Below are 14,271 nucleotides of genomic sequence, written 5' to 3' on the forward strand. Positions count from 1 at the left end.
ACATGGCACAAGTAACTACCTGCAAAAATGAGTCTGACAGAAAGCACATATAAAGGTGATTATGACAGATGTGATGCAAGTTTATAGCAGTCTGGACATGAGGAGAGAAGTGGGTTCAAAATGGATGCATTTTGAGAGCCTTCTTGAACACTAAATGGAATATAGCGCTCCCGAGGGAGAAACGAAGCTCATTCCACCACAGAGCCAAAACCAAAAATCTATGAATTTTCAATTTTAGACCTCTTGTGGAAGGGACTACTAAGCAGCCAGAGGTGGAGGAACACAGAGGTAAAGCTACAGTTAAAGAGTGACCACCCCCTTGTAGATATCAGGGTGCTCCTCCTTTGACTGTCTTGTAGGATGTAAATAGAGTCTTGAACAGACTGGTAACAAGCAGCCACAGGAAGCCAATGGATCAAGACAACAGAAGGAAAGCATGGGAAAACTTTTGTTAACCAAACACTAGTGCCATATGTCGTGTTTTACAGGTGTATTAACTACACTCGAACACGAATAAACATAAGACACGATGGATTATGTTTTCTCTTTCTTTACTGAACCACGTGCAGCCACAACTCTTCTACACTTTCTGTACATATTACCTGGCCAACCAAACTCTAACCCATGGTACTATTAAGAGTGGCCTATTAACACTTATCCCTGAGTTTTCACAATATTCAATACACAACACCATGGCACTGTGAATCAGCTGGAGAGGCTTAGAGGCAAAGAACAAAAGACCACGCAAGAAAGAGATACAATAGGCCAGAAGATATCAGCATAACCTGGGCTAGGAGCTGTGCAGAGTGTGCTGTGAAATCTGTGCTGTCATACAGAACACATGCAGTCAGACTGAATCAACTGTCATGCTCTTTCCTGAAGAAACTGATTAAATTAGCAAGTTTCCCAGTGTGATAGAGAATTCCTGAGAAGTGGATGAACCTACTGGAAGATGAAGAAGCTCTGCTCTGAAGAGACTAAGTTTTAGATGATGGGGCATCATCTACACAGAAATTTCCAAGAGACAAGCTGCAATGAGAGGAGATGCGTCTGTGGTGGCTGGGGGGACAAATGTGTCGAGTATAATAATTATAGCAGCTACAGGAGAACCCATGTTAAACAAAGACAGAGCCAATGAAAGTACCATAGAAAAAGAATAAGGGGCCTAGCACTAAGCCCAGCTGAAAGAGACCAGGGGAAAATGGTTAGTCATGCCACACCACCTGGTAGGATCTACCTAATAGGAATGACAAACATATTTAGCGATGATCCTTTCATTTCAAGCTATTCTAGAGTTTAAAGTCGGAATGGACAGTGTTAAATACAGAAATAAAGGTGAACGAGAGCTAAGGAAAGACGGACAGCTGTAGTTGACTGGAGACCTTCTGCAACGAGGGCAGTTTCAATGGAATAACCCATCTTGAATCCAAATTGATCACTAAGGAGATCATTCAGCGGTTGTAGTGCAAATAACTGGTTGTAAGCTGCTTTTTTAAAAGTATAAGAGAAAAGGGAGAAGAGAGACTGGCTTGGAAAGACTGGACTAGATTAAGTTTCTTTATTTAAAAAAAGGAAAAAAAAAAAGTGGTGAGTTAAAGTTTTTAAAGTCAGATGGGCAGTAACCAAAGGAGTTTGTAGAATTAAAGATGGATGAAATAAAAGAAATTACTTTTTTGGGGAAATGGACTTCAAGAGAGGAAAAGGGATAGAATGAGTATGACAAAACTGTAAATTCAATGCTTTTCACAGAGAAGCTTCAGTATTACATGCGAGTTTGTATGGCTTGATAATATGACATAATGGGGTGGATCCCACCAGATGCTACACAACAACAGTACAAACATCTGCCTTACTGCCACTCCCTTAGATGGCAGATTTCTCTACTCAAAATAAAATAAACCGGAAGACCAGTGGGTTCCTCTTTTTTAAATATTGTCAAACAATATTTAGATATGGTCAAAGGTCAAAACATTGTAAGTGTAACCCTGTCACTGAAGGTGCAGCTACTAAGGCCATCAGAAAAAGTCCAGCTATGCTGATAGCCTAGCAGTCGTGACAACTGAAGAATTCCATGTAAATCTGACTGAAGTTCAACTGAGGTCAAACCCCCAAAGACATCACTCTCTTACAGCTTTAAAGCAACAGGCAGCAATCACAAATGTCCTAGCTGTAGAGATGAACCAGCAGCTCAGTGGAAAACCCTGCTCCTCAGAGAAGGATTTTCAGCCCTTTTTAAAGCTCATTTCAAAAGACATTTCTGCAATCCTCTCTACATCCGTTTGTCATAATTAATTGACATGGGTCCTTTTGCTGCCACATTGAAAAGCTAATAAAATGATTCTTGAATACTCCTGCTGACACTGAATCGCTCTCATTGCTTCCAATACTTTCTCTCTGTCTTTAATATTAAGAACATCCATTGTCAAAAAAATAATTTCTTACATAACGTCCATGGAGCCTAAGGCAGGTAAGAAACCTCCTTATTCTCCTACATCCATAGGGAGAGACAATTATCTCCAATGCCTGTGTCCACTGACCCATAAATGTTGTGACCTGTTATGCTGACTGTGTGATGACCTCTTTTGCCATCTCTGGGGTGCACCAAGTTGGTAGAAGCTTCGTGGAGGCACGGATGCACACAGAGAAACTGCTTCTACCAGGCCTTTGGTTAAAATCTGAGGGGACAATGAGCTGTACCCTCTAAGTAAATGTGTATCACCTGATCTACTACACAGTGCTTTAAATGTGTGGAAAACTGCAAACTACACGAGACTGTTAATAATGTAGTAAAGTAATGTGATCTGGAGCCAAAGCCTCTAAAGCCCTGGCAGCCTGGCCCTCGTGCCTCAGCAAAGGCTACAAATTTGAGAGGTGGCTGAGGATGAAAGGAGGACATGCAGAAGTTCTGCAACAATGGAAGCAGCCAAAAAAAGACATCCTGCTGGATACAACATGACTTTGCCTTGCACAAATGTGAAACATGGCAGAGGTGAACAAGCGGCAAGTTCAACTGTCCAAATCAACAGTATACAGATCCATTCACATTGATCCTGACCAAAGTGCCAGGAGAGGCTGGGGGAAGGAGCCCAGGATACACCAAAGGCCATGCTTCAATGCTGAAGGGGACTATGATTTGACAGGCTGGGACACCATGATAAACAGAATGGCTGTAGACAGGCCTTGTACAATAGATGTAAATTATAAAATAAACCACAGCAGTTTGGGCACTTTCACTTTCCCTGTGCTACAGGGATTCTCTTTTATTCCATTTAAGGGTAAATCAACAAACAACTATGACTAGAGTAACACTGATTAGTACCTAAGGTTAGTGTTGGTGGGTGGAGTAATTGATTTATACAGCTCTAAATGATTCTTACCATGTTGAGAGATGGAAGCGTTAACAAAATTTGTGATCATTTTGATAATGTGCCACTGACACAGGAGGAAGTGACAGGTAGGGGAAGAGTTGGAGGATGGACGTCAAGGGTCTACAATCCCCACTTTACACCTGCCAACCATCAAGCCACAAGGTGTCCTTTTCTTCAGCTGTTGTACTGAGAGCTAGGGTGGTGTTCATAATGTCTATCACCATCGACAGATGACATGACTGCTACATCACAGGAAGTCACAGGGTAGTGCAGTCAAAGATGTCATTATGCCAGTCAGCAAAGGAAATGATCACAATTTTCTGCTGGTGGTCAAACAAACCAGCAAATGTAACATTGGTCATATCTACAGAATTTAATTAACTTCTACAACTGTCTCATCTATAATTCCCTCAAGAGAAAAGACATCATTATGCTAGCTGTGTGACTGGGATGGCAATAGCCTAATTAAGAACAGCGCATGCATAAACAGAAGAATGACATTTCATAACATACAAGTTACATAATTCAAATGTGCAAGATGTATCTGAAGGAAATTGTCCACACCCAAAAGAATGGAGTTTGACCCTCTTGCTGTGTTTGGTAGGAACTTTTCTAATTTAAAAGAACACAGCCATTCCTATGATTAAACCTCCAATAATTAGAGTCCAAAAGCCATCCCACTGTAACACGCTATGTATGTGTGCTGATTAGTCAGCATACTTTACAGAAAGAGTTAAGTGCTGAATATACTCCTGGTACATAGTAGTTGTTACCTAGCTGCCAAAAATCAACTTGACTGATACTGTCACACATACTCCCGGAAGAGCAGCCTGGCTTAGCAAGGATCATTAAGTCACCCTACAATACTGTGGCTACTGAATCAGGTATGGGCTGCCAACATGAAGAGGAATATAAAGATCAAGTAAGGTGAAGTCTCAGGAAACCTTCTCAACTGCTCCCACAGGGGTGCCTGTAGAAAGACTACCTGCCGTTAACCAGAAGTGACACACACTACAACAAAGCAGGCTGTTAAGCGGTAGATCGATTCCAGCTACAGACACTCGTACTAATGTGCAGCTGACCCCTGAACAATTGTCGAAGATCCGAATATAACTTTTGAATACCCAAAAACTTCACTAATAGCCTATTGTTGACCAGAAGCCTTACCGATAACATGAACAGTGAAATAACGCATATTTTGTATATGTACTATATACTGTATTCTTACAATAAAGTAAGCAAGAAAAAAAGTTAAGAAAATCATAAGGAAGAGAATACATTTACAGTACTGTATTTATCGATACTGTAAGTTTACATCATCTGTCTGTCTGTCAGTACCTACATCAATATTGTCTTATGAAACAAAACACTGTAAATGTTACACATCTTAAGTATATATTTTATGGTAGTAAATGATAAAATAGACTACCATCTACATATATTTTATGCATTCATGACATACCTAATTTTTTCTTCATTTTTTCAATATTTCTAGGCTACACAGTTCGTTTGCAAGTTTTTTCAAAATTGTAGCAAATCTCCAAAAAATTGTCCAATATATTTCTCGAAAAAAATCCATGTATAAGTGGACCCACGCAGTACAAACCCATATTGTTCAAGGGTCAACTGTATACTCAGAGAAGTGTTACAATACTAAACTGACTTCAAATTTCATAAGTACATCTGAAGAAAAAACAACTTCATGAATATTTACTGAAGGGAAGCTTTAGTAAAATAGTATTACTTTGACAGATATAACTGTTCAATGACAAAAATTAATCCTTTGCATTATATGCCATCAAGTCAGTTCACCCTGCGTATGATAATGATACTCAAGAAAAGAAATACACTGGATGCTACAAAATATAGCACATACTCCGCCCAGCTGTAGAAGCAGCAGAGGAAGCAGAACACTGCACCTCCCTATGAAATGAAGTAGGACCAAAAGACACAATGGCAGTCTGGGCTGAGCTGTACCCTCCAACATTTTACATTATTATTGAAAAAGGACTGCAGGCAACATCTCTGCTGCTTATTTCTTTGGTAATTTCAAACATCTTTTGGTGACAGGTTATTTCCAGAAAATGATTATAGAGGCAATTAGGTCCATGTTGAACAGAAAGATTCTGGCAAGCAGCACTCAGCTGGCAAGAGGTCTGTCAAAAGAAACATGTCAGTGATCAGATCTCTAACATCACTTCCACTAACATGTTTCTCCAAAAACAATTAGAGAGGAAAGATGTGCTTTATGACCTGATGTTTCAACGCCATCCTGCCACAAGTTGCATGCAGTTACTATTTCACCTTACTCAAATCACATATTTATTGTAATCACTTCAAAAATAAAAAACTTAAATTTGTCATGCACTGTTAAAACTGTCAAAATTAAAGGTGTGAAGTATAAATGTACAGAAACTGACACACTGCACCTCAATTTGGCAACTATGTAAAACTGAAAACCATACAGACAGGAAAATGGAAACTACATCTTCATGGGACCAAGAAATGGAAAAGCAAGGTCTTCAACAAGCGTGATCAGCAAAAAGTCAAGATATTGCATAACTTTGTGGAAGTGATCACTTACATTTATTTATTCAGCTGACACTTTTCTCCAAAATACCTCATGATAACTTTACCCATATATATATATATATAACTTGATCATTTTTGTCAAAGCAATTTAGGTTAAGTACCTGCTTTAAGAATACTACAACAGGAGGTGGGATACAACCGTGGTTCTTTCATTTGCAAGGCGGCAGCTATAACCACAACACTACATGCTGTCCCATGGCATTATCACAAAAGGGAATCTTTAACAACAAAAGGAAGTCTGATAGTTGTGACATTTTGACATTTCAGCCTACTCTTACATTGAACTCCTGCCCTTTCTCCCTATACCCCTGAACAAAAAAGATTTTGTGCTATAGGGATACAGAGAAACAACAGAAATTACCTGATGTCAAAGAAGTACATCACTGGCCAAACAAACCAAACCACTGTTAAGATGACACTAGTAAGAATGCAAAACTTTTATAACAAATAAGAGGCTAATTCTGCATTTACATCACCAATGGATAAACTTAGCTGCCCTTCAGGCCTCATAGAGGTGGTATCATTATAATGCTATCTCATGTAATCATTAGGTTTCTGGTTTCAGTATGGAGGACACAGATGATGAGAGACATTAGCAATACCAGCCCCTCCCCTCTGGCGTAACCGCTGAAATCTTCATTTGTCCTCCAGCTGGGTCCCATGGGACTGAGAGGCCCAGGAAGAAGTCACTGAACCTGGGGACTGAGAAAGAGCTGGATCCACTGAATTGTGAAAAACAGAAACACCCAAGAAAACATTTCTCCCAATCCCTCTCCTTCATTCATTCAGTCATTCATTCAATTTACGCTACCCCCACCACACACACAAATGCACACGTCTGTGCACAGGATGAAGGATGGCAGCTTTTTGGTTGCTGTGCTGACTTATGACTGACAAAGGAACTCAGAACACACAAGCTATACAGTACTTGAGTGCAAAGCGACTGGCTAGGGACACACTAACACAGCAGCCACAAAATGTGCATGGAAATGGTATATGAGGAGGTCAACAAGCTTTTGAAGAATTAAATTCAACAATCTAAGACACATGCACATATCTGCTCCTTACAAAGTTATTCTATCTCCCTTTTATCAAGTGCATCAGGAGAATAAGGACTGACATTAATAGTTGAGAAACTTAAATAAATAAATAAAGCAATAATCCTGGCATTTGGATTAAAAACCTTAATCTCTACCATGTCTCTCCTAAATCCACGTCATCTCGCAAAAGCAGAAAAAAGATGAAAAAAGCCAACAAAAAGAAACCACTCAGACTGTTGCTGCAAAGCCTTAATTTCCCTTCCAATTAAAGTAATTGTCAACTGGTAAAACATTTCTGATCTTCCCAATCCACTGCAGTAAATGAGTACCCTGCTATAACAGCTGAAACAGAAGGGAAGGGGGCTGGGAAGTGAGTTCACAGACACAATTGCTTCCTGTTGAGGTGAACACTGGTGACACACAGTACCAGGACTTGACCATGACATTCCCACCCCTTCTAACCTTCAGAGAAAGTCTTCAGCACGGTCTGAATCCCTTGCCCTCCGCTTAAACCCGGGCTGTCGTTTCACCACAATGAAGGACTACGCCGTTTTTCTGAGTCTGTGTCAAATTCATGTGTCAGTTGCACCAAGACAGACTAATGTCTTCTAACCTAACAAACACACACCGCTTGTCCTGAGCAGGGTCATGGCGAACTAGAGCCTAACCTGGCAACACAGGGCGCAAGGCTGAAAGGGAAAGGGACACACCCAGGACAGGACGCCAGTAGAAACTGAACTGATGTTAAAGGAACTGATGTTAAATGTGGCCTTTCCAGCTATAAAACATCCCAATTAAGGGATCTTTTGGTTAAGTGTAAGGTGTGCAGTGGTGGCCATAACATGCTCATCCAAGCTACACAACTACACTGGGTCTTGTTTTGAAGTGTTGGAAAAGAGGTCCATTTGGATAATACTGAGGGGATACGAGCTACTCCGCATCATTCCCAGTTTCATCTCGGCTCCCCCACCACACACTATAAAGCAGCTTTGACTAAAAATAGCCGCAAAGCGCTGACACTGCAGTCTCTCACTCGTGCCAGTGACCAGTGTGGGGAAACCATTCAAAAAATCCTTCAAGAGAATGGTTCAAATTTGAGCAGTGAAATGAATTTATAGCCACTGAACACCCAGAACAAATGGAGTGCATCATAAACCCACCAGAATGTTTACATGTTCAAGTACTAATCAACATAAAGAACATCTAAACACCCCCTTAACATTTTAAGTCTACCACATAAACTTCATTTGTACAGAGGTCTCATAGTCACAACCTGTCCAATGAATATTAGGCAGGGAAAAGAAAAAAAATCCTAACAGGTGCGCTTACCACTATTTGCACCTACAGCTCTGTGTTTTACACACCAATGAACACCTTGGAGGAACTTGTCATATGGTGCAAAAAAGAAAAAAAAAAGAAAAAAAAACACTTCCAAGTGAAACAGAGTGGTATTCAGCTCTCTGGAAAACCTGCAGTAGGATCTGGAATTTCCTGAATTTGTACCCGGTTAAAGTGTGAAATGGCACAATGCTGAGAATGTTTCAGTCTCATACGGACCTTGGATCCCCACTGGTACATCTGGATAAACAAATGTTCTCAAAGCTGCAGTGAAAATAAAAATATCTTCCAACATTTGGTCAGATGGCTGCAAAATAGCCCCTGACAAGGGACATCAACATTCATCACACTGAAGCACAGACAAGAACAAACACTGAAAAAGCCTAAGCACATAAAACAAAGAGGACATTGAGGATGGTGATGGTACAAGCTGACAATGTCTCGTGGTACAGCCCATCCCCATCTCTTTCCCTGTCTCACCACACATGCTGTTGCTCCCTATTGACAAAGAGTGGCCTCCAATAGCACACCATGTGACCAGGTGAAAGAAGAAGCCAAATCCCCTTAAAAATTCCACAGATACAATTAAGTGTTCATCATGAATGCCTTCATCAAAACAATTAATGTATCCATCCTGCAACACAGCATTGGTGGAAGGTTACTGCTCCTGATCCTTGGCTAAGCACAGAGCATCTTGACGACAGGAAAAATTAACATGTAAAATTACATGAGTAAAAGTCAGTTCCAAGCTAAGGGTGTACACTCAAAAAGGAGCCACTTCCCCAAAAAAAAAAAAAAAAAAAAAAAAAAAAAAAAAAGACAGGCTTCGTAAACAATTCAGGGTAAAAATGGCAAAATGTCTGCTTTTTATTAAGTTTTATACAGCTGATAGCGTAGTGGTTAGAGTTGCTGCCTTTAGATCTAAAGATTGCAGGTTCAATCCCCCCTCTAGCTGTAGTACCCTTGAGCAGGATACTTACCCTAAATTACTCCAGTAAATTTACCCAGATATAAACAGGTCAATCATTGTAACCTTAAGATTGTAAGCTGCTTTGGAGAAAAGAGTCAGCTAAATAAATAAATGTAATAAAAATAAAATACAGATGCTGTCAAGTTACAGGCACAGTGGCCACTGTGATGCAAATCTCCAAGGTCTTTCCTTCTATTGCAGGCTGCCACTCTGATACAGGTACAGTACATACTTTTCACTACAGGTAATGTGTGTGTTAAAGGGTTCCAATACTGGTACATTTGCTACCACTGTAATATGAGCGTACAAGTAAGGATGCCATAACACTGATAAGTCATTACGCATTTGACTCCATAAACATGATAAAAAGGCAACAGCACCAAAAAAACATTTTCTGTCTGAATATTCACTTACAATTTTTCATATTTTTGAACAACGGGACTATTTTTACTTCAAGGTTCCAACTCCAGGAGTGAGCATTATAGTACTTAAGATTACATTCTGTCTCTAGAGAACCACCCGCAGAAACGGATGCGGACATAAAAAAATAGCACGCTGTACTTGGCCTTGTGGTATGCACAGCACACCAAGTAAATAAATAACTACAACAGTTATTCTGACAGCTGTACCAGTGTGAAGACAAAAGAGAAGAGGAATTCCAACAATGCGTCATTCCGAGTCTGCTCGTTGTGAAACAGTGTTCTCCTGGTGGCACAAGAAACAAAAATACTACAACGGTAACCAGTGACAAGGAAGACCACTTCCCTCCCCTGTCCCAAAATAAGAACCTTACTTACACACATGCTCATTTTCTTAGGAGACTCTTTTATACAGAATGACTTAATACAAATGTAAAGCATTCACAAAGCTGTTTTTTTCTAGTTTAAATACATTCCTTAAAGAGCACTTTGCTAAGTAGGACTGTAAACTTTCTGATCTAAGTCAAGGTGCCACCAGCTGCCTGACTCCACCAGGGAAAATTATTCTCTGCTTCTTTTTAATAGCTGACAGAGAACAGTGAGTAGTCGGGTGAGCTGAACTTACTTTGTTGGAGTTGCACGATGCAAACATTAAGGGAAGTATATCTAGAGTACTCTTTTTTTGCTAAAGTTGAGATCTTCGACAGAGACAGCAATACAGGCCAGAAGAAAAGCACTGAAACAACTTTTAAAACAATCCTTCTTGCATATTAGCTTAATCTGGGAAACATTCCTGCCTCATTTAACCTTTCTATACCTACTTTAGTGCAGTCATGGATAACTAATTGCCCTCATCAGGTCAGATGTCAGTCTTTTGGAGCATGTTGAGTCAAATCTTAGCCTTGGCTCTGTGTGTCCATGAAATGTAATGCCAGGGGGTAGCCCCAGTGAGGAAGAACTGACCATGACTGCATTATGTTTTTCTTAATCAAAAACATCTTGTCTATAACAGCATTATTATAATGCAAATTCACACCATTATATAGACTACCATTCAGATTCGGGGGCGGGGAACAGAGGCTAAAATAACAGTTATAACAAGTTGAATTGGAGAATGGCTGAAGGCCAATTCTCACATGCCTTCAGGGTATCCATTTTTCTGTGAATTTTACAACCCTTTCCCCATGCAATGCGAAGGTTTCTTCAATCTTGGGTATATGGTGTTTGGGCAGGCCAGAATTGCAGAACTGTAATATGGTCAGTTAAAATATACAAGACATGCAAAGGGTACCGTGCTGCTTTCCAGGTCAAAGCAACCACAGAACCACAAAAACTGCACTTCCATGGAGATGTCATAGCAAACCATTCTCCCCGCTGACCATTTTTAAGACAACGGTATGGAAGAAATTCAAAACTGCTAATTAACACAGCACTTACAACTAAACCATGAGCCCATAAAGCCACTGGCATGTGTGCAATGTTCACATGTTCCAAATACACAAAACAATAAAATTAAACTAACGAATGATAAAAGCTGATAGAGAGAGACCAATTTATAATAATGCAAAATGAAGATCAGTGTAGGACCTGACACTCAAAACATATGTGCAATGTCTCACTGCAGATTACTGTATTCAATACCAGCTCCCGGGATGGTTCATCTCATGCAGAGATCATCTCTCTACAGAGATTTTTGGAAAATAAGAAGTATGAAAGATCTGATTAAAAGTGAGGCAACCTGATGTTTGACTGAAGTAGTCAATTCTATAAAAGTTTATGACATAACTAAGAACCTGACATAAGCAGCCTGATGACTGGGAAAGCAATTCTGGGGCACTCAGCCTTGCTGTCAACTGGTGACTCACAAAGCTCTGCATTAAGAGACAAACACAAAATTAACCTTGACCCCCAGAGAGCCTTGCTACAAATAGGAAAGTCACCTTACATTTGCATTACAACATATTACCATTTTACTGTATTAAACTGCTCTCCTCTACCTCCTCTGTTCATCTTCCCTCTTTATCTTCCTCTGAAGGCAGAGGGTCACACACAGACACCCACCCCAACTAAAACGTGCCAGGTACAGGACAATTGGAATGGGGGGGGGGGGGGTGTCCCACAGGAAAATGGAACTTCTGACAATAACAGACAAGCAACCTCCCATTAATCTGCCTGAGCGTGGCCTGGCATGTATCCCACTCTTTAGAATTAGACCTCAGCTAACCACAGAGCTTTGATTTGGTCAACACTACATTTTCATCTTTGGCCTAGATTTACTTTTCATTTCAATTACTCCTCATTTTACAATGACAAAGAATATTAATACTTTACCCACTCCATCATGAGTTCAACAACGCTTACCATCATCAAAACTTCTTTATTAAACATGTGTACAGTACACATAGCACTACTTCATGCGCCACAATATGCGTTCATCAACGTATTGACCTATTTCAGGTAGAGCAAGCTGTGGGCTCTGGCACTGACACCAAGTTGGAGATTATGCCAATTTCATGCTTGTTAGCTCTCGTGAGCTTCTGCAGACCCATGCCCATGTGAAGCTAAAAATGGTTTTAACATAAGCACTCTCCAAGCTACTGTGGGAAGGCAAATGGGAAAGAAAATTACAATTAAGAAACAACAAAATACATGAATAGTTACTGTCAACATGAGTAGGTACTGACACAGGAAGTGCACTATGCTTCAGCTTAACTAAGCAATAAATTATCATACATTAACTTTTTGTACATGTGAAGTTTTTCTTTAATTTCAATCCATCACTTCCCAGTACAAATAACCTCTCGGGTGGAAAGTAGATCAGACCGTTTTTTTCCCCTATTTAAGAAACAAACTTTGTTTTATAAAGTTTCAACAATTATGCAATCATATAGATATTCCAAAAATATGAAATAAGGGGTCATAAATAATGGATTGTATCTAAAGTCATTAATTTTTCTGGAGTACAATACATGCATCCAGAACTCTGAAACCAAATCACGCTTCGATTTGCAGGCAGTAAGGGCGCAGCACTAGTGATCAGCTCACCGTCCAGCTGTGCTGTTAATGCTATCTGCTTTTAACCGGTATTTTTGACCTGCAACGAACACTAAAAACTGATTGTGTGAAACGGACAATGCAGAGCTTTCCTTTGATTAAACAACATTAAAGTATCAGAGACACAGAGGTTTATTATAATCATGCTATCCTCCGACCCCAGTAAATTATAAGAGAAGAGAGGCACGAATGACAAAAACCCCTCTCTATTCCAAGCCCTATAAATTGCATACTTGCTATATGACAGACTGAGCAGAAAAGCAGAAAAAAGTAGGAAATGACCATGGAATCTAAATATCAAAGATTATACTGTTTGTTTGTGTGCTGGCTCCATCAACTGATTTAACTGGATTACACACATGTACTGAAATGCTGGCACAGAACCTGACAGCTCCTCCTTTATACCATTTCACTGTGAGGAATACCAGCGGGATCCTTTCCAGTGGGGCTGTTGTGAGCAAGTTCCCTGCTTGCAGATGTCCCCCCTTTCACTGAACCGCAACACTGATTAATACCAAGTACGACCCAAACATACTGTAACGTTACAAACATCCTCGATCAGAAAGGCAAGTAATCCTAATAAAGTAATAACTACACAACTTCTCTCAAACATAAGACTCGGGGTGAAGATTTTTTGTGAACAATCTTCAAATTAATGGTAGCCTATTATGTTATCATGCATTGCCTAACAAGGATGAAAGGTTTTTTTTTTTTTTAACACATTACCAATTTTGCATAAAACAAAGTTCTCTGCAAACAAGCATCAAACACAAAACCAAACTAGAGAGTAAATGTGTGGTGAATGTGGTGAAATGAGGTGCCGTAGAGGCCACTCCCGTCCGGCCGTCACCACAGCCCGCACCGAGGCGAGGAGCCCAGGAGTGTAGTACACAACAAAGTTTGACATAAATATCCCAGTAATGTTTAATAAGTAGCAGAACTATTGTGAAACTTTTTTTCTGATTCATTTAGCGAAGAGCTTCGTAGAGGTTGAAGCGAAGTTGTCCGCGCGACAGTAGCGGGAACCGCTGACCGTCGTTGACCTCGGCTCGGCTCGCAGACATGATTGTTCGTCACACCTTTTTAATGAACGTCAGGGTACAGTTAGCGTTGTCCAGCAAGTGAAGGTCACGAAAAGGTGCTACAGCTGATCCACAGAGCTCCAGTTTTCACTTTTTGTTGGCTAGGTAGGTGGTGTGGAGGTGGAAACAGGACTGAAGTTGACTAAGTAAGTTCAGAGTAACGTCAAATTACACACTGGGAAAACATCGTCGATGGCAGTTACCATTTCGGAAAGTCTTGAAAGAGGCAACACTGTCACTGTTTAAAATTAAAGCCGTAAGGTGTACACAAAAAGGCCAAATAATAGTAGATCAACAAGTTACCCCCTGGAACAGCCACCGGCACCGCCTCAGCGAGCGTTAACGAGCGTCATTATTATAATAATACCACTGACTGAAGTGCAAACAGACAGACACACCGATGAAGCC

General features: G+C 40.3%; 1 protein-coding gene across 3 annotated transcripts in view; it reads right to left on the reverse strand.

Moving 5' to 3' along the window:
- The window catches only part of LOC108931159 (tight junction protein ZO-1-like), a 75,621-nt gene that overhangs the window by 31,867 nt on the left and 29,483 nt on the right, over nucleotides 1–14,271 (reverse strand). The window lies entirely within an intron of this gene.

This window comes from Scleropages formosus, chromosome 7 (genome assembly GCF_900964775.1).
Source record: "Scleropages formosus chromosome 7, fSclFor1.1, whole genome shotgun sequence".
NCBI lineage: Eukaryota > Metazoa > Chordata > Actinopteri > Osteoglossiformes > Osteoglossidae > Scleropages > Scleropages formosus.